We start from the raw sequence: 23500 nt of genomic DNA on the forward strand, positions 1-23500 counted from the left end.
CATATTGTTTTCTGTACTTGTGAAATAAAAATACACTCATATAGACAGGAGTTCCTGCTCTTCAAAAATAATTTGATTAGTGAAGCAAATTAATTGATCTTTAGTGAAGCAAATTATCGGTCTTTAGTTAAACAAATAAATTGATTTTTAAGAAATCTGCATCTAAAATTTCTGTAACAGTTCAAGTAATTCTATGTTATAATTAAGATATAGAAAATATCTCGATTTTAACAGATCAAAGGAACTGGGTTTAATTATTTTAGGTTAACTAAGAAGTTGGTATGGTTTTAGCTTGATTGTTCCCTAAAATGTTATGTCATCAAAAAGTTTTCAAACTGCCTTAAATATTAGTTAAGTATATGACTGTGATAAATCAGGAAAGATTAATGCATGAAGCATTACCATTCTGCAAATATGACGTCATTAAAGTGATGCATTTCTCTATTTTAAACAGAAAAAGCCTCAAAATGGTCCATTTCAAGGGTAATTTTCCTTTAGAAAATAGTGTCCACAGCCGTTGCCCACTTTAATATTTTGATGTGTTGTGCAAAAGTCAATAAAAAATCACATATCTTAAAATTTTTGTGGGCGATGCCTGTGGACAATATTATCTGAAAGAAAATTCCTCTAAAAATTTGTGTCTTCTGCAACTTTTCAAGAAAATACGGGAAAATGCACATGTTTATGACGTCACAATTAGCATTTAAAACACTTGTGAGAAAAATAATTTGTATGATTTTTCTGCATGGACTTCCAATGATTCAAAAAGCATGTTTTTTCATATTTTACACCAGTTTCTTTTCCTTTTTTTTTTTTTTTTTTTTTTTTTTTTTTTTTTTTTTTTTAGAAAATCACGGGGCAAGATTTGTTTGAAAACCATACCTTGTTCTTTCCTTAGTATGCTATCTCTCTTATCAGAGAGATGGAATAGAAATTTGGGAAAGTGTTAAACATATTAAAGTATATTGGTATAATATCAGAGAGATATTACACGTTAAAACAGCTTTATCCGAATCTAACATCTACAATAAATCTGGTGTTTTTTAGTAATTTTATTGAAGAGAACAACAACTTTTTCCAAGAATATAATCTATTGAAAAGTATAAGCGATTGGGCAGTCATACATGTTGAAAGATAGACAACTTTAAATTAGACCCTTTAGTAAAAAGGAACAGTATAGTTACTTATCTTGAATGTTTTATACAGAAAATGATCCTCCTAACATGTAATTTAAAAATATTTTGAAAATTTAATTTAAACTTGGATTTTGGTAATCGATATACATTTACATCAACATTATTCAAAACTATCAATATATATGCCAACGCATAGATATTCAGATCTCTTTAACTATTATCGTAAAGTTAAAAGATATTTAATTGAGGTATGTCACTCGTCATCTTTTTAGAAAAGCTCAGACAGAGCCTTTTACTTCAAAACCTTTTATCATATTTCAATTTTTATAACATATCTAAATGTTCAAAAATTCATAAAGAAGCAAGATTTATAAGGGACTCTTTCTGGTGGTGGAAGGATATTTAGCAGAAAATTCTGCAAATCTGCATATTTATTTTTATATCTTGGAACTTTAGCCTCACATACTTTAACTCAAAGAATATTTTCCGTAATGATATGCTAGGATTATTAAATATAGTTCTGAAATTATATTTTAGAACAAATTTTACACCTTTTCTCAACAAACATTGCCGAGAAATGAAGATATATTAAAGAATTCAAGATAAAAACATCGTTTTTTGCTTGAAAATCGCATATTTTGACCAATATTTCAAAATTTCAATAATTTCACTGACTCCAGCTTTTCTTTCATTATTTTAAACAACTCGATACCTATGACTAATCAGCACTTAAGTCGTAAAACGTTTAATACAAGAAAATATTTTATTGCCCATTTAGATTTTTTAAAATATCCCAGATATGTTACTTTTTTTCGTGCAAAACGATCACACAATAATAAACGCGCATTAATCTGCAAGATTTGGTCAATGATTAATTTTGTTTAAACTATTTTACGTAAAATAAGACAATATTTATTGCCATGGTTACATCTGATAAAATATGATAAAGGTTAAAGTAATTAACCAAAGAGTTAAAATTTAAGTGCAAAAAAGTGAACTTAATTGACCCCTATTTTCTCTGCAACTTTGAGTCATACTATATGAGTACTTATCCAAAATATACTTCTAAAAATTCCTTGATATAACATATTTCACGAGTGTCATACCTTAGAGGGAAGTTGAAAAGTTTAATAAAATATAATAATAATGAAGAATAATCGACCAAAAGTCCATTAATACTAAACATAGTGGGCAGGGCGAAACAAAAAATAGCGAAGAGAGTAATAAAGATCTATAAAAATATCAGAGGTAGGATTAGGTGTCATTGAGGAGTAAGCATCCCTTGTCGGCCGTTCACAAAGCTCTAGCTTCTTGGCATGAAGCTCGGACAAACGAAAAAATCCACCGTCAATTCAGCGTGAAAATAATGGGCTAACATTTTTTTTTAGAAATGCCTCTTGAATGTTAGATTGTATTTGCTGACAAGGTTATTGTGTTAACCGTAAAAGCAAAATATCGACTATGAGCTGGACTGTTGATATTCTTGTTTCATCAACTTGTCTTTCAATAGCTTGCCTTGATTTAGAAATTGTATGTACCTATTAGCGTGTTCTTGCGTTTCTGATCAACAGGGAGACATAAACTCGATATGCAGGAGATAATGGTACATCAACTACATGAATTAGATACATGTAAATAAGAGAAATTGACGATAGAAAAGTTGAAGTCATCAAGTTTTCAGAGAATCGTCTTTTTTCATTAATTATTTCCCACACTTTAATAAGCATTTTCTTTTTTCGTTTACATTTAAGTCTACCATTTAAAAAGATTTTCGCCATATTAGGTAGTTGTCTATCAGAATCTTATGGGTTATATTAAGTTGAAAGGAATGAAATATATTATTTTAAATCTTTTCTTTTGTAGAAAATGATGAAATATTTTTATGCCCATCTATTTCAGCTAAAGAGACAACTTCAGTTTGTTCCATGCATCTGTCATGTTTCAAATTCTTTCAACTGAAAAAGCCAAAATAATTTGTATTTTTATTTTTTGTATCAAAATAATTTTCAATTAATATAAAGAAGATAATTATTCACAAACTTACAGTCTGATCGTGAGTTCTTTTGTAAAACGACCTAAAAGTTCAGCCAGTTCATTCATATAGAAGTATGTCAACCAATCAGGAACTCTGGTATTTAATGTTTACAAACAAAGATGTCGGCGAAATGTGTATTTTTGCCTTTCATGTTTCGTGAAAAACTTAAGATTCCACATTCTGCAGTTTCAAAATAAAGACAGCATAGGGAAATATAGATGTAAGTACACGTTTTTTCATTTATTCATTCGATTTTTTTATCATTTGGTTAAATAAAATTGTGGTGTTTCGATAAAGAGGTCACCGATGAATCATTAAGTCACGAGAATCTTTTTATTAAAAAATGATTTTTAAAAAAAAAACAAGCCTGGGAGGAATTATTATTAGATTTCTCAGTTACTGATTTTTTATAATTTCATTTTTTTTCTTGGTCAAAATAATTATACAATGTTACATCAAGTAGAATATTTATGCCACCTTAACCATTTAACCCTTATACTCCGGTCAAAGTTTAAAGGGAAAACATAAACAAAGGATATACGCAATTTCACTCAGAAGACAGTACATGTTTCGTTAAATTTTGACTAAATTTCGATGTGCATATTGAAAATAAATAGTGAGCAGGAAAGTACAGGAATGTGAGTATATATTGACCCTTTGAATGATATTTAATTCTTTTTCATGTTTTATAAAACTCCTTTTTTAATCCGCCTTCACTCATGACAAATTGGCAGAAAGCCAAGTTTTTGTTCTGTATGAATGGAAAAATTTACGATAACAAACAGTGATCGATCTCAAAAAGTAAAACTACAAATAATACAAATCTTCAAACAGTGCATATATCACGAACATGATTAATCTGTTCAAACGCCGAATTAAATTCCAATCCCCCCCCCCCCCCCCCCACATTACATTATTTAATAATTTATATTCTTAAGAAAAACTACATTTATTTAAGTGTATATTTTATTGAATTGAATTAAATTCAAATCTATTTTTAAAATATTTTTATCATAAAAGAAATATAACTATTTCAAATAACTTCAGAATACCATGTAGATGTAGTAACGATGATATTTTTTTTCCTCTCATATCGGGCATACCGAAATCAACCAAAACTGATTTATAAAGGTAGAAAGTTAACTTTTAACTCATTATCATATGCATGCCATTTACAGGCATTTTTGAAGGGAACAAAACAAAACGATGACAGAATCTTCTTCAAGTCAAACTTCCAGAACCGTTCAATTCCCCCTTAGTATCATCTATAGAGGAAACGGTGAAAAAAAAAATATAGTGTTTAGTTGTGGTTGAAGTATTGTCATATGCACAGACTTAACATACATGTATTTCTTACAGTAATACATGCTCCTCCAGCATTGATCAATTGGTTAGCAGAACAAAGATAGCAACTGTTTTATGCGTATATTTTCAGGATATCCTGATAATGAACAAAGCGCCGTTGGCCACACTGTATTTGCTTTACTTGATTGGAAGTGGAACACTTTTGGCCAAAAAAGCTCCATGTCAGAGAGGGAAATGGATGTATTCCACAGATAAAGAAAGATGTGTGCGGTGTAAGTGTCCCCGAGGGTACGAGAAAACGATTAGCCAGGTAGGTTTATTGCAAGACACACATTGGCAGGGGAAAACAAAAGGTTCTAAAATTTATATTGATTCAGTGCCATGAATTATTCTGATTTTGGAAAAACTAAAATAGATATAAGCCTTCGATCATGGTCTTTACTTGCGCTTGACAGAGTCACGTGTAAAGCTTTACATTCAAAACCAGGATGTTCTTAAAATTTATACGAGTTTCTAGTGTGTTTTATACCCCTGTAATCGATTTGGGTGTATATAGTTTTTGCCCTGTCCGTCCGTTTACCTGTCTGTCTATGTCTGTTTGCCCGCAACAACTTTAACCTTTGCCATACCTTTCGATTGAGATGAGTTAAAGCTTTCATATTTCACATGTGTTTTCCTTGTGACAAGACCTTTCTTTGAGTGCCAATATATTTGACCTCTTGATCTTTGACACATTTTTATGCAAAAAATTACCAAACTTTAACCCTGCATGGCAATAACTTTTAAACAGTTGGTTCAAGAACTTTCATACTTCACAAGTATATGTGTTATGACAAGAACTCTCTATGGATATAATCGTATAAACATCAGCTCCTTTTCTACAAGTCTCCGTATTGTAAAACATAGTATCTGACAGTCTAATTAATATGATCTTAAAGAGGGATGAATACAGTTTCAATTGATTTTTAAACAAGAATAGATATGGGTTACCCCATATCCAAAGATATTCGACTTTTAGATTTAAAGCTGACATGAATTCTTAAAAACGCAACTTTTTCATCTATGTACGACTTGTTTCATACCAACTATAGCCGTATTCCGCCATATTTCTTTCAGATACCTTGTCTTATTGTAACGATATATACCCGAATGCCCTCGTTACACTTGAATGATTTTTTGGCTTGGCTATCGACTTGTGCACATCTCCGATGGTAAAACATTTGAAAACACATGGGTTGATCAAGACATTTCAAACCCACACAACATAATGATCATATTTCTGAATAATTATAGATTTGAATCAAATGTAATAAAAAAAGAAAGAAAATGCAAGTTTGAAAGAAAGATTTAGTTGCACGAGTATGCATTTTTACACTGTGCCAATTTATGCAGAATAAACATGAAATAAAAAGCACTAAAACCCGTAAACACACTTTGAAATTATTATCATTTGAATGGAACAAAACAATCAGCGTCTTTGATTTACAGGTTTTATGCAGACTTTGATGCATGTCGAGAAAACGCGTCGAACGCTGTAAACGTACCCATACCTGATAATAAGATCACTGCATCGGTTCGAAGATGTGCACAAGTCAAGTGATATACACCCTGAATTCCATTTATTGAAATATGCATCACAAAAAACACCATAAAAACTCAATAAACACACTGTATCTACTCCGTACAGTCTAGCGCGTCGATACACTTAGTCCGTGCTGATCAGATTTTGGTCAGGGAAAATATCACAAGTGGAAAAGAGTGGTATTTGCGCGGTTGAAATGGGGGGGGGGGGTTTAAAGTATAATTATAACGGCTTCATAAGGTATAACTGAAAATTGTCTATCTAGTTCTAATAAACATTCTTTACATAGTCTGCAGTTGTTTTGCATCGCAAAATTCATTTGTCAATTACAACTGATTATTTTAGTACTAATCTCAAATCTAAACCAAGTAATTTGATATACGGTAAATATTTAGTTCAAGACTTAAAAACATTTAACCAGAATACAAAAGTTTATGTGTGCATCTGTACGTTCTTTAACACACACGCGGAAAAAACATCCCCCTTTTAGACTGATATTGAGGCATTTGTATTTTAAGGGTGGGGGGCAGAAATAATTGAACTGGCCGTTACCTAAATATTCTTGGAAGACAGACATTTCTGCCAATTCCATTTTTGAAGATTTTTTATTGTCTCACTCCGACCACAAAGTATGAACATTTTTGCGGAATGTGGCTGTTTTATAATTATTAGAGGAAGTCTTTCGAGATTTCAGTATCCCTGTCTGACAGTCTAGTTTTTTTTTAAAATAAAAGTAATTTCTGTTGCAATATTTGGGAGATACTTTTAAAAACCTTGGTAGGGAAACTTGAAACCTGGTGGAATACAAATAATTTTTAATCTCTCTTTTATTCATTGAACTCTCTCGCTCTCTCTTCCTCCTGTAACCATCTGTTAGCGCAATAATAGATATAAAATCATATGTATTTTGTGCAGTACCATTTGTTAGATCTTGGGACAGATCAAAGATTTTTTTTTGTCAGACGGGGATGTCGAAACTTGTTCAAATATTGAAATAATAATTTTACTTTTGACAAGAAAATAAACCTAAACGCCGAAATTGAAAGGAAAATACATGTAAACGTGAAGTCTACATCATAGAAATGGGAACATTGGGAATTTTCTCAAATACATGTACCTTCTCTGGAAAGGAATCTGGACAAAAATTATTTAGACAAGAGGTATAAAAAAGCCAATTTTTGGTAGAATGTGGAACTCTCATCGGCAGTTTGCTTTCCCTTCCTATATGCTTCGACTATTAATAATTTATATCCAACCCAGATATTTCTTGACATGCAAAAAAAAAAAACCCCGTAAACTCGCCCAAACTTCAAAACCTATTTCGGGGGGTAGCCAATGATTTCTAATGCTTCAAACCTTAGCCTTTCATACCAATTTAACACAAATTCGCGTTTACCAGGGAGTCTGCGTTTTCCGAGGGGGTTCCTACGTAACTTTTTTGTTGCTTTAGTAAATAAATTTAATAACCTTGCAAATCCCAGGGGAGGAGGGGGGGGGGGGGGGTCCTAACCCCCTCTAGATCCGCGCATGGCACTCATGCATAGAATCACAACACAGCCACTTCAATTTATATTGATGGGGGACCTCCAAAATCAGTTGACAAGCAAAACAAAACAAAACAAACACAAAAAAACAAAACAAAAAAACCTAAGCACCACACTCTATACAATCCTTTTTGGTAGGGGATAAAGGAGGCTTCCTGTAACTTTTTTGTTCAGTACATTACTTTTGAATGCTTGAATCTGCGTATTTTCCTGCACACAGAAAATGTGGAGGGAGCTTCCGAATCAAAATTTTAATTTATTTAAAACTGCAGCAAAGATTATCCTCAGAAAAAATGAGCCCCCCCCCCCTCCATCAGCATACTACGGAAACATTTTAAACCTTTATCTTTACCGAATCGAAATATTTCATGCATACTTCTTAAAGTTAGTTACTTCTGAAAATGGTCCAAAAATGGTAAAAAAGTTCGCTGGAATCTTTCTTGCATGTTACTTGTGGGTTGTCGAAGCCCTTAGACAGGGTCACCAAGACAAGATAGAATTTGTCCCCATTGTAATTTAAAAGAACTCAGAGGTGAGTTTCATTACATACTAAAGTGCAGCTCGCTACTTTCAGAAAGAATGCTATGCTTAACAGAAAAAAAGCATAAAATTTCAGAATGTGATTAATTTCAAACACATTATGAATAACAATAAACACTGTTTCCTGAGAAAATTGTGCTCGTTTATAAAGAAAAATAAAATAAAATATGCCCCCCGCCTAAATTCCCATACTTCACATTTATAGCAACGTACAATTTTTTGGTTTAGTTTCTTATTCACGCATGCTTTATAGATCTACTGTTATGTATAAAATCACCTATATATTTTGTGATTTTTGAACTGTTGTACAATGGTGAAGATATTCAAATAGTTGATTGAAAAATGATTGGAGGTACGCGGAGGAAAGCAAATCCGCGAAAATCTACAGATCTAGAGAACTGAAAGGACAGAGATTTTTTTTATTTCTTCAAATTATTCATATTATTAGACGTATAAATACCTATACTCTATATTACACAAAAAAAACATTCTCTCTCTCTCTCTCCGTATGTGTGTACAAAAATAAAGGCCGGGGGTTCCAATCCCTGGAACCCCACTCCACCTCTGGATCCGCCAATGAATTCTATTTTGATTATTCATGTACCATAGAATCAAACTCGTTTATTGTGTATAAAATTATGAAAATAAGTCTAAATCAAGTATTATAAGGTCTTTATTTAAAAAAAAAAATAAATAAATAAAGGTAATACACATTATTTATAATGAAAATATTTGATCGTAAAAAAAATCCTATCTTTTTCAGTTAGCTTTATGCATTTTTTTTACCCCCGCCCCCCCCCCCCCCTTTCACGGGAGAATCTCGTCAAAGGAAGAATGATTCGTTATGTTGCATGCTATAAAATACTGAGTAAATTTAATGTAATTAAGCCATGTTTATAAATTTTGTTTACATTTACATATACAGACAAGAGTAATATTTATTTTTGAAAAAAAATTGCACTTTTTCAGTCAACCAAAATTATACCAGTAAGCTTTCCACCTTTGAAATTTCCCCTGACCAAATAGACTATCGTCGTGGACCACGTGTGTCCAAGTGCTATGTGGTGACAATTTTTTACTATTCAGTTAGCAATGGATTACAAGAATTCTGAGATGCATATTTCAATAAAAGTAAAATAGGATATTTCTTTCGACATGTGCACATCCCTGTAACGATAGCAGTATTCAGGTAAATATCTTTATCATTGCGTTCGATGCGTATTCTCGACCTGCATGCGTGCATATCCAAACGGCTTTTGCTGTTTTCCGTGTTATTTTTTTCTAAATTGCAGCAAATGCATTCAAAAATAATTTACTTCTCAGTATAGTTCTAGTTTTTGTTAACTTTTAAAACATGTATTTGGTCAGTTTATGGATTTATGACAACTATGCTATCGGAGATGTGTACATGTCGACAGCCAAGCTAGAAAATCACTCAAGTGAAACAAATGCACCAGGCTTTATATAATAGGTACAGGTGGCCAAAAATTTTCAAGTAAATATGGCGGAATCGAAGAAATATGGCGGACAAAGGCGTACAGGAATGTAGTAAGTCGTACAAAGATGAAAAATGGTGCCTTTTTAAGAGTTCATGTCAGCTTTAATATGCTTATCAGTGTTTATAATGACGTTAATAAAAAAACTGCAATGTCTACGGCCTAGTTATGGAACTGGTGTAAATTTCGTGAGCATGGTGAGGTCACCCAGTCTCCTAACAAACGGTACACATAGGCCTACATGAACCTGTGTCCGCAAGACCAACATTAGCCTTGATCTACACACGTGCGATGGAGCTGTTAAACGTATCCAGCGAGCTCGGAGGAACACGTTTTGTTTTGCCGAGAAGTTACGATGGCAGACAAAACTTTTCTTTTCTTAATTAGATCATATGAATACGAATTCTGATTAATAAAAATTATACAATCCCTGTTGAACTATATATAGTTTGTTCTAACATTTGCATCTGCAACAACTTGTGTTTAAAATGGCCGTGTTAGGAAAATCAAGACCGGATCGGACCTTTTTTGTTTTGAAAATTACTGAAATATGCTAATGTATTCGTCGCAGATATTACTTACATTATTCAAGTTCTATATAAAATGGTAAGCCTATGCTGAACTCCAACACGAACCCGAATGTCCGACCCAGTTCTCGTGTTATATACATGCGTATAAATACATATTTTTGATAAAGACAAATTGTTAGTTTCTTAGATGTACTTATGATTTAGGTATTGTTTAGATATTATAATTGATGTACTGGGAATCTGTAATTGAAAATTATTTTTTTTTATTTGATCTTCAGAAAGAGCACTGCTGCACGTGTTTGTAATTTCTCAAACTTGACATCTCTCTCTCCATCCCACGGTATCGATGCTATTAGCTCATAATTGTTATCAGGTTTATGGTCAGATCTTAGACTGGTGTTTCTTTGAATTTGTTATGCTTACTCAAATTGTTTCCTGTGCTATAAATTAATGTCATTGAGCTTTCCCCAAACTTTTCTACTGTCTTTTAACTTGTTTCATTGGTTCATTTATGAAATGTGGGAGGAGTTGTCAAAGATGAGACGTGCCTGAGTTTATTTGTAATTCACTCTCACTTTAGGAATTTTTGTGTAAAAATGTAAATTTTGATTTTGTACTTTTGGACTTGAATAAATTCTAAACTTTAACCAGGAATTATCATTTCAAAACAATATAATTATTACATGGTGGAGAATCCGGGTATTTCATTAGTGACTTTGGACTAAACTTTGGATCTATTGTATTCACTTTTTCTTTTTATTCGGACTACATAAACTGACAAAAATGTATAGACCAGAAAATTATGTGTCTCCAGCACCAACAGATTTGAACATGGATGATTGGGAGGAAACACCAATCTTTCGGCCACGTCTGAATCCAACCTATGGGAGATGTAACACACAAATTCCCCTGCCAATTTCGGACAAAGTTTTTATACGCAAGTTTTCGGGATTTGCCAGTGAGAATGGCCAAAACTTTCTATCTGAATTTGAATCCTTTTGTATTTTTCAAAACCTGAGGGATGACAGCCGAAGGATTGCTGCCTTTCATCTACACCTAAAAGGCCCTGCCCTAATTTGGTTTAATTCTTTGGATGATACATCAAAGGGCACATGGACATCTGTCAGACACGCTTTCGTATGTCAGTACGCCAAAACTGATATGCTGGATCCAAACATGGTTGCGGAGAGTGCCATATTTGAAAGTCTTTCTCTTAGTCCCACACAGCCCATTGAGGACTTTCATAGCAAAATTCTAGAAAAAGGGACTAAACTACAAAAACCAGAGAGAGACCTTATAACCAAATGTTTCAATGAACTACCACAACAGTTAGCGTTCTTTGTTCGGACAGCATCCGTCACAAATTTTACGGATGCTTTACAACAAGCCAAACTTGGTGAGGCGTATGGATACAGGACGAGCCCCCCTAACACTGTAGCTGCAGTCCGTATCGAGGAGAAGCCTAGCCGTGGTCGAGATGAACAACTCTTCCAGATGATGAAGTCGATTACTGACAGGCTGGACAGACTGGAGGCTCCGAGTCGCGACCGTCCAAGAGGGATGCGGAATAACAATCATTACCGCGCGAATGTCCGTACGTGCCACAGTTGTTCGGGTGAAGGACACGTTCAACGAGTGTGCAATTGGAACGGTATTGGTGGAAAGAAGCCCAATGCGAAATTAAGCCAAATGTGCTATCGACACGCGACCGCCACCTAATTTATGACGTCTTTATACAATGTATTAAAATGATTATGAACACTTGAAAAAAAAATGTAAAAACAGAAAATCATTGAAAAAAAATGCATGTTACATTTGTGTATACTGTTGATATATTTTATTTTTTTGTTTGCATAATATGTTTGTTTGATACTTTTGATCTGTATTAATTTACAGTGTTTCATATGTATGTTTATGTAATTACGGATGTTTTATTCCACAAGTATTACAGCTTATACATATTGTTGAAAACGGTAGAAATTGAGAAGGTAGGAATTACTAGTATGCGATATTTGTGGCATACATCGTGTGATATGAAAATTTTGCGTTGGTTTGATATTGTAATTGCTTTTCTAACCAAGGATGTTTTATTCCGACAGGGTTATACCTTATGCAATTCTACATAGTATTAGTATGCAGTATTTGTGGCATACATCGTGTAACATAAAAATTTTGTGTTGGTTTGATATATTAATTGCTTTTTCTAACCAAGGATGTTTTATTCCGTCAGGGTTATACCTTATGCAATTACGTAATTGAATATTGTTTTATCTTTATTTGAAAGTGGTATGATTTATTCTAACCGAGGATGTGTTATTCCATACAGGTTATACTTTGAATAACCATATTCGAGAATTTGTTGTTTACATTTTTTTTCACTATGCATTGCCGCGCAAGTTATGAGTTCTTATGATGCACTCTGATTTGAATATTATGTTTGTATGAATGTGAGAATGTTTGATGGTACCAAAGTATACATGCTTCGAAAACATTTTATTCACTTCTGATTTCATTACTAGAATGTATTTTTCTTCTTGTACATGTATTATATTTTCTTCATTATCATTTTGTATAACATTTCTTTTGTGTGCGTATTTTATGATTGTCTTTATCGTTTAATGTTGAAAATTGTATGCCAATTTTTTTTGAGGGGGCGGATGTTATATACATGCGTATAAATACATATTTTTGATAAAGACAAATTGTTAGTTTCTTAGATGTACTTATGATTTAGGTATTGTTTAAATATTATAATTGATATACTGGGAATTTGTAATTGAAAATTAATTGTTTTATTTGATCTTCAGAAAGAGCACTGCTGCACGTGTTTGTAATTTCTCAAACTTGACATCTCTCTCTCCATCCCACGGTATCGATGCTATTAGCTCATAATTGTTATCAGGTTTATGGTCAGATCTTAGACTGGTGTTTCTTTGAATTTGTTATGCTTACTCAAATTGTTTCCTGTGCTATAAATTAATGTCATTGAGCTTTCCCCAAACTTTTCTACTGTCTTTTAACTTGTTTCATTGGTTCATTTATGAAATGTGGGAGGAGTTGTCAAAGATGAGACGTGCCTGAGTTTATTTGTAATTCACTCTCACTTTAGGAATTTTTGTGTAAAAATGTAAATTTTGATTTTGTACTTTTGGACTTGAATAAATTCTAAACTTTAACCAGGAATTATCATTTCAAAACAATATAATTATTACACTCGTTTTGCCACACATTTTATCCCCTACAGTTTACAAAGTGTACACACGTGAGCAGAATCCAGCCAGGGATTGAAAATTCCGTCATTTAATAATATACACACACAGAATGATTTATTTTTTCTTAAAAGGAAATTGTATGATAATTAACAGACTATAAACATGTACTTAATACAATTGTTGATATAGTATTATCAATTCATCGGTGAAAAAATATGAATCGAAGAATGACCTAAATATTCTCTATTATCAAACATGTAAAAAAAAAAAAAGGCTGAGGAGGGAGCGAGCGTAGGAATATTGATATTTTTTATTTGCATTTCGGGGGGAAAGTGATTTTCTAATAATATTTTGACGTTATTTTTGATTTCTTTAACGTATGAAATACACAACTTCACTCTTATCATGAACAATAATGTTGTATCTACTTAATCATGATGGAACTATTTTGGTCGGACCAATTTGTGTGAGCTGCCGCTGAAAACAATAATATATCTTGCAGAGATAGTATGCATTGATCGAATATATTAAAAAACCAATTTTAAGGTTTACAATTCATATAATTTAGGATTATAATGATCAGCAGAAAGATGTTCATTTGATCATTTGGTGATTCACAAAGAAGCTTAATTTTTTTCATAATGAACAAGCCTCGCGCCTTGTTTTTGTTTACATGTAGGAAATATCATATTTATAACAACGAAAAAAAAAGAATCAGCAAATCAGTAGAAATTGTCCTATCGTATTCAGAATTAAACCATCTATTTGAAAAATCTGCTTTGAACGAGCATATTACTAGTGTATATTTAACCTATGGAAACAAAAACATGGCACGGGCCTTGTTTACAATACAAAGGTTTGAAGTTCTGAATCTGTCTTGAATCTCGACAAACGAATTTCAAGAAATTTATTACGAAGTGTTGTTGAGGGATGAGAAAATTAAGAATTCATACATGAAGATTGTACTATTTTATGTTTTCCAGGATATACCCTATGACAAAGTTCTAGGTGCTTTGCAGTGTCCAAACTGTACACGTTGTGATTCCGGTTACTATAGTAACAGACAGACAAACTTCCAATGCGTTGAGTGTTCTACAGCATGTAATGTATTAAACAGACTTTACAAAAAACCGTGTGATGGCAGGAGCAATGTTAAATGCGGAGACTGCATTACTGGGTACGTCGATATATACACCACAAACAATGAATTTAGTTAGTTTTGTAAAACTTACCTCTTTACTTGGACAATTTGGTTTGTAGGTACTTTGAATGGTTAGAAGGAGCTGTTTCCTGTACATCGTGCAAAGATAACTGGCGTACACCTGAATGTGGTGGATCTCCGACAGGGGTTTCTCTAACGAAAACTACAATGGGTCCACGGGAAATAAAATATGACAATAACAAGGAAACTTCTACGCCTTTATTTGATCTGAAATCTGATCAACCTCAGTTATATGGTGTGTTTCGGGTCCTCACGGAATCCATTGTTTCTTTTATTAATTTGTATTCATAGCAATAAAACACACTCACCTTTCTAAGCTGATTGCCTTCCTCTTCGTTTCAGAGAGTTCCAGCGGAATAACTTTAGTTATTCTGTGTGTAGTTTCGGTGGTCCTTGCCATCGAAATGGCGATAGTTTTGGATCAACTTCTACACAAAGCACTGGATCATCGGGGCTTTTATTAAAAGGGGACGTGGCAAATACAGGTATAATCAGCAGATATTGAGTTTAAGATAAATCTAGATGTCTTAATGTATTTTGGTCATTATATATTAACATTCGGTAAGGCTCAGTAAATAAATATATTTTATTTTTTAGATCTGGAAATGGATTCGCAGCCCTTCGAAGGTAAATCATGGTCTTGAAATAAATTTCACAGATAATTCATTTATATAATTTATATAATTTTTTACGTTTTATTTTAATGCAGTTTAGTTTATATATGTAATAATCTGAAGTTTTGTTTTTCCTTAAGGTGACATTCCTAGAAACACTGAAATAATATCTGAATGCGATGCAGACGTATTAAACAAACTGAAATCCATAGCTGTCAAGAGAGACGGCAGTCTTCTTCGAACAATCGCAACAAAAATTGACAAAGATCCATCTTGTGTTTTTAAAGAACTCAAAATTGGAGATCATGTATTATTTCAAGCAAAGAAGAATAATGAATGTGAAAAACACCCTATTGCAGAGTACTATTTAACAGTTCTCAAAAAATGGGTCGAGAAAAATGATAAAGAGGCAACGAAAGCGATACTATATAAAGCTTTCTGGAACGCTAAAATGTACTCAGTTTGTCTTCTTATTTCCTTTGATGACAAATCTTGATAAAAAGAATGTGTAATGTTTATATTTGCACAGAAACATTTTAACAAAGTTCAGATACTATTTTGATTGATTGGATCCTTTATATTTTCTCGGAGATTTAATACTCTAACTATTATTAATATAAAGATAAAAATGTTCAACGTTTGATTGAGGAATAGCTAAGTTGTTACGAATTGAATTTTAGTTGCCCTTTTTTATTTTTAAACCTAAAGAAGTGATTTTTGCTCAAAATATATTAATTAGTTTTTTTTTCAAATGACTAAGATTAGTTGAATTTTACACATTTGCAGATAGAAAATAGAGGATGTTTTTAATTATGATCTTCCAGGTTTATTATTATTTTTTTTTTGCAATAAATGTTGGACATATAGAACTGCATGGTAAAAAACACTGCCTCCATATATGTTGTCTAAAGTGTATACTTTTTAACTGATTTGAGAACTATGAGTTAAGTTTAAAAATATTGAAATTTTTCCCATTAGTCATTTACTAGTAACTAAACCAGTTATAACCATATGCTGCTCATTGAATCGATCTGAGATTATTTTTTTAGGATTTAATCATATATTGTTGAATACCAATACTGAGAGTTGTAAAAGGGCATTGTTATGTAGGGCCTTTATGCAATGTTAATATGTTCTCTGCTCATATCTCCACAGATTTTATATATTATTATAAATGATATTTCTGATTTCATGTGATATTTTTACTTCTATGATCTCTTTTACCCTTTCCATACTTTCTTCCATTTATTGTAAATGTACATTCACTAATATTGAAAGAGAGAGAGAGAGATAAAGATAGTATATATATAATCCGTACATACAAATAGTATATGAAATATTTTTAACAATGTTAAATAATATTTCTTAAGACATGTAAATACATTGATGATATGATCATAACACATTAAGCTTTAGATTATATTAATATACAAAGGTAGCTCTATAAACTTTGTTTAAATATAGTCTTTGTTAGAGTTACGAACAATTTATAATTTACAAAGCAGATATGGAGAGGTACAGTAAATTCATATGTGAAAGCTTTATTCATTATAGATGTCTACTCATTATTATATAATGTTCATCACTACTACTTTAAAAGTTTGCATGTGAGAGTTAGTCTTCAAACCAAGCCTCTTCCCCTTGGAATGCTGTTGACCTACTTAGATCATAACTTAGAGTCACTTCTATATGTGTATGAGAGATATATTTATGTTGTTTTGTATTCAGAATTGTTTTCCTTCAGGACAAGGAGTATTTTGTTATTAATAAAACAATTTACATGACGTTTTAATACTTAATTTATGTCAAAAGAATTTTTAACAAAAAAAGAGGCGAAAAACTTCACATTTAACTAAATCAGAGGCGATAAGTTTATCCAGTATGTTGAAAGGCGGTGAAGGAAAAATACAAACGCTGCACCGTCGGTTGTCCACCATAATTGTACACTGTGACAAGAACATAAAACATTACAAATTAGGAGCAGAGAAAACACGAACCTCCAAAACATCAGAGGTGAGATCAGGTGCCATGAAGGAGTGAGCATCCCCTGCCGAACGGTCATACCCGCCGTGTGCTCCTTGTCATGATCAGGAAGCAACAGAAAAATCCATCGTCAATTCAGTGTATAAATAATGGACTAACACTTAGTATGAAAAACGTCAGTCAGCAATGACTCAATGATAAATTGTATTTGCTGACAAGGTCATTGTATCGACTATAGAACTTACGAAATGATGACTTTACACGAGCCTGCTGATATTCTTGTTTCATCAACTTGTTTGTCAATAATTTACCTCGTTTTAGAAATTGTTCATGCTTAGAGCATGCGTTTGCATATCTAATCAATTGAGATATAACTGAGATATGTAAACTCCGTATGCAGGTGATGAACGTATATTGCTGCATAAGTAAGGGAAGTTGACGATAGAAAAATCATTTAATTTCTATAAAATACTTGATTCTGATTGGATAAAAAATTCTTTTGATAACTGCATCAATAAAATCTAGAGTTCGGTTGCACTAAGCAGCCGGAACTACTTTGACAGTCGGTACATGTATATTCCCCGCTTCCAGGTTACTTTTTGAAGGAATAATCAAATACCTTTGCTTTAATAAATATTTTCCTGAATTTCGGAACCTGTCCGTTAGGTTCCTGGCTTATTTTCTACTTTCGTTTCATTTTGAATTATCCCCCTTTGCTAAACAAATTAAATTCGTCTGCATGACGACAATACAGTTACGGGAAAGAAGGGAAGAAATCGTTTAATCGGCATACTTTTCTTAAATGTTTGACTTTGAGATATCTGGTATGAAACAATAGAACTCTGAAAAAAAGTTTTATTATGCTACCAAAGCGGGGAAAACCGAAAATCTGTTAAATCGTGGGAAACGAGTGATTGAGAAAAACGACACTGCATGAATTGAGGATGGAATTCTTTAATCTTGAACTATCGGCAGCAGACTCTTTCAGGTTTTACAGCATTGACAGGTTGTGATATGTATATATAATTATATATTCGGTTTGAAATTCAAATGAAAAGATGCGCAAATGAAATCCAAAATTTCTGTGACCTAGAACTATTAGGATATTTGAGTAGCTTCCCTTTGCATTTACGAAATTAGATAACTTACCGGGGAAAATATACACAGAGGGATAACACAACAGGTAAGTTTTTTGTGTTAAAGAACTGTAAATTATTTTGGAGACTGTTGGTACTCACACGACAATATTTGAGAACGTTTTTCGTTAGCATGGTTAGAGCCATTTTGAATTTTCAGCAACGTTAACGTTATGGTGATGTATTCGTGCGCACTGTTTTTGATGTATAAATTTAATAGAAAAGTGAAAGAAACTTTCATTTTATTAATTTAAAATCTTAATTAAATGATAAGAAATGAATGTAATATTTTTTTCTTTGTTCGATGTATCAAAGAAAAATTTGGACGGAAAACTTTTTCATCAATTCGCTATGCGCATTGATGAAGTTTTCTGTCCAAATTTTTCTTTGATACATCGATCAAAGAAAAAATTATTACATTCATTTCTTAAGTTAAAGTCATCACGTTTTTCCTAGAGCTTGTCTGTTAGATTACCATTAACGTCTTTTTCAAGTAAAATATTTAAATATGAAACGGATGTGTCAGACTCTGTGGTATCTTTTATCTCAAGCTCACCAGGATATATAGTATCGTCATAAGAATGGAAATTGCCATTGTTAATTGACAGTACGTCGTCGTTATATCTAAATGTCGAGTTGAGGGCCACAGCAAGTGTTTTCTCCTTTCAACGCAAAGTTTTTTGCGCAAATTCTGCTTCATTTGAATACAAAAATAGGTCTGCTAATAACGGGGTGCAATTGGTACCCATTGGAATTCCAATAGATTGTTGGAAGACCTGGTCTCCAAAAATGGTATAGATATTGTCAATCAGAAACTCAAGCATCTTTTTGATGTCATCTTCAGAGTACTTGTGTGTGCAATCAGAATGTTTTTAACTAAATAATTTTGCAAATGACAAATGACAAGGTAAGTAAATTTTCGAGTACCATTTTTATTTGGCCGTTTGGTCTACTTTGGCCATTATTTTCGATCAATTGGTGCCAGAGCAAGGTAGAGTTTTTGCTGACAGACCAGCAGATGAAACATCAGGAGATAACGAACAGTTTTCAGATCAAAAATCCATTTAAACAATACAAAATATGAGCAGATCAAACGATATAGACGGACAGACAGGGAATAACAATATACCTTGAATCTTCCATTACGGAGGCAGAACTAAATAAAACGAAATTCGATTTCTCCAAAATTATAGGTCTATTTATTTTTGTTCGTGCAAATGACATTTTTCAAGACCATTTCAAAACCTTCTATGAACCTGGAATCATGGAACATATGGAGATAACAAACGGTATTCAAACTTAAAAGTATCGCAAGTAACTCAAGCTGGCATTGTTTGTAAACAGAACTTTTTTTATGTACAATGTATTGTAACGGTCCAGAGATTTGACAGATTAGCTTTATACAGAGTTATTGAACCTGATTATTGTTGACATTGTAGGAGAGTTAAGATAAATTTGTATATGTGTTATAATTATTTGATATTGCAGGAATATGTACTGATTTATGCTTTGCATGTAGTTGATAGGTGATTATTGACAAGTTTAAGTGATTTACATGAGTTGAAATAGTTTGTGCACATGTTTTGAGTTACGTAGAAATCAGCTGATCATAGCAGTAGTAAAGTTGTGGTGTTATTTTAGCTTACTTCATGTTTCAGGGACTTTAATTGGTCTTCTGTAGTAGATGAACCATAGATTTATCGATGAAACCATGTTTTCTTGAAGTTTAACTTGTTTTCAGTTAATTATCGGCAGTTTATAGACTGGTAGATTTGTTTACGGGTGACTGGAAATTCCAGAAGCCCCCCGTTTTTTGGAGAATACCCATACAGAAGGGTAGAAGCCCCAATAAAGTGGTAGAAGCCCCATAAAATTGAATGAAATGCGGTACATAAAACCCTAAGGTGATGTTTAAATGAATGATATCGATATCCGTAAATTTTTATAGCCAATTTTACCTCAGAGTCGACAGAAATCGGGCGCCATTACTGGTTTACCGTACACCACGCCCGATCTAATTTCGAAGCGAGCTGCTGTTTATCATCGTATAGATAAAGCTAAAATTATTCATTTTAATTTAAATATGTTTTTTATGCAAGATATTTATCAAATATTATGTAATAAATATATATTTTTTTAAAATTAAGAACGTTAGCCATTAAGATAATTTAAGATTTTTTTTATTTTTGAGATTTTAGAGAAATTCATAATTTAGAGATATGATTATATCAAAAAGCTTTAAAGCAACAACAATAATAAAAATAGTAATGATAATTAATTAATAATTACTTATATGTTTCAAAGAGAACAAAAAAAATTTCAAAGTATGAAAATACTGAATTTATTTTTGAGATTTTAGACAAATTATGAATTTAGAAATATAAAAATATGAAATTCAAGGGTTCAAAGCAATAATAATAATAATTAAATTTTAAAAATGAAAATAATAATTACTTTTATTATATAGTCTATTTATAGTCCCTATATAATCTATACAAACGCAAACAGTTCATAACACTACATATTCACCGGATTTGAGGCCGTATTCACCGGAGGGTCAATGCGCGTGCAACGGCATTGTGACGTCACAATCAAACTATCAAAAACAACGTTGTAAACAATGGTTGCAACGGCCGCAGCGATCTACGTATCTGAACAGAAAAACAATTATTTAAACCAATTTCAGGATTATTTCAAACATTTGGACGTCTTACACATAGCAAGATTCGGAAAGGAAAACACGGATGTAACAAACAGTAATTTGGAGATTTTTTTATTCTCAGCAATGGAAGATTACAAATGAAAATGGTGTCGTCATACAGCCTTCAATGTCTTATTCCCGACTATATAATAAAACAATTATGGACTCTTTTGGTGTTGAATATGGTTTAATTGTTATTCACCAGAAAAATATCCATATTGACCTCGGCTTCGCCTCGGTCAATATGAATATTTTTCTGGTGAATAACAAACCATATTCAACACCAAAAGAGTCCATAATTGTATAATATGTTAAAAGAGAACAAAAAGTAAATCAATGTCAAAATATGAAAATATTGAAACCTGGAAAGAAATTGTAAATTAAAAGAATATATCAATTTTCAAATATATAGATATTTTATTTCAAAATAACCTCTTTATGTTCTGTTCTTAGAAAAAAATTCAGATGTTTTAAATATTTTACATCAGTTGTTTACATTTTGAATTGTCTTTAAATTAAAAGAAATATGAATTTTTAAAAAAGTAAAGTAAAATAAATCACACCACAAAATAAAATATAACAGAATTTTTATTTGAATTTTAACTACGAAAAAATCTCAGTCTGGTTAAGTGAACTGAAAATCTTTTATCATCTCCAAGCTTCTATAGGTATTTTATGTAATTTTACATTTCATTGCCAGTTGAATCTGTTGACTAAAAATTTCCATTGCCTCTCTGTTCAAACTAATCCCATCTTTAGCCAAATGTTTTTATTTGAATTCATTAAACCCCTACATCTCCAAAATATCACATTCTGAGAATTCCACATATTTCCTTCGTAGTGTGTTATTTATGTCAAAAACAGTAGAATTGTACTTTCCTGGATCCATGGTTCCACAAATCATTTGCCTAAACAGACTTCAGATAAATATTTTCTGAACCGAATCATTTCTTAACAGTTTTTTCAAAAATGTTTTGGATTCCTAACACTATATCTGACAGAGAAGATGAATATATATCTTTTTCTCCCACTTGCAGAAACACTTTTAAACCAGTCTTAAACCATTAAAACCCCACAATGTTCTTAAAATTGTATATTTATTATTTTTTCTAGAGTAGGGTTAGTATCAGGCAGTATTCCTCCCCCGCCAGACGGGTGCAGACCAGTGAATACTGTTTGGTGTTGTGTTAGATTAGGTTAGGTTTCAGGAACATTTTTTTTTAATGTTGCCAATTAAATTATAAATTCCTTTCTATGAAATATTTTATAATGTTATTTAATTTTATGTCAATTTCTTTCATGGTTGTAATATGTTTATACATGAACAAAAGATTGACTAGGAATAATGATATTGTATCTTTATTAAAATAAGTCTTTTTAATTTTTTTTAATTATCTTTTAATCTTTCGGTCCTTTGATTTTAATATTTATCTAGCTGTTTCAAAATTCAAATCATGGCTTTACAATTAAGGAGGCCCCCACGTGGCTAGAGCTGGGACATAAGGAAACTATATGAATATTTTCCAAGTATTACTAATTTAAAAAGTCTTTATTAATTTATCATTATTAATATTAGTATCAAAATTATCAAATTCATATTTTCCTTATTTTCCTTATGTGTGTGCTAACGCTTAAAATGAAAATTTGTATTTAAAAGCATATTACCATTTCATATCAACATTATTTAGAAAAAAGATTATATTATATTACAAAATCATTTATTTTACAATTTGATAATGAACGTCAAGAACAATTAAACATAGTCAAGGTTCACTGTATATATACACATGCCCTGCCAGAGGGGGGTTGGTCAGACTAGCTGAGAACAGGTGTTTGATCAAAAGAAGTTTATTGTCAACTTGAACCAAGTGTCAACAGCTGTGTATATATTGCATGTACACACACAGGGGTGCCTCTCTATCCCAGTACATAACAACACAACTAGCTGATGTGTAAATAATATTCTAACCATATTCTCATAACACCCACTTTACAAGTGATTGCATAAGCAATTATGCACATTTTATTCATTTTTATGTAACTTTTTTATTTCCTGGATTTGGATTCTAATAATTTCATTCTAATGGATACATATTGCTTTCTAAGATCAATGAGTATAATTTGTTCTATTACATGAACAAAAAAATGATAAAAAAAAAAAACTCCCCCAAATAAAACAGAACCCCCAAAATAAAAATTACAACAAGTAACTGGAAAATAATAATGAATGCATGAATACTGAATTTCAAATATAAATAAACAATTGGAAGAAAAAAAAACCCAAAACAAATACCTTTGAAATTTAATAAATTAACAACTTAAATCACTTTGTTCATTAATTTATGTAACTTAATTTATATTATAAATGATTGGAATTTTAAAAAAGGAACTTTATTAATTATTTTTGCCTAGTTAAATTCATTTAAAACACCCACTGTTACAGTAATCTCTATCAACATGTTAA

The 23500-nt window shown here is 31.9% G+C and overlaps 1 pseudogene; it reads left to right on the forward strand.

Annotated features, from left to right (window-relative positions):
* The first annotated feature begins 3688 nt into the window (after nt 1-3688).
* LOC134280625 (uncharacterized) lies at nt 3689-17002 on the forward strand (annotated as a pseudogene).
* The last annotated feature ends 6498 nt before the right edge of the window (nt 17003-23500 follow it).

This window comes from Saccostrea cucullata, unplaced genomic scaffold (assembly GCF_032062105.1).
Source record: "Saccostrea cucullata isolate Sc308-1 unplaced genomic scaffold, CSIRO_AGI_Scuc_v1 ctg105, whole genome shotgun sequence".
Classification (NCBI taxonomy): domain Eukaryota; kingdom Metazoa; phylum Mollusca; class Bivalvia; order Ostreida; family Ostreidae; genus Saccostrea; species Saccostrea cuccullata.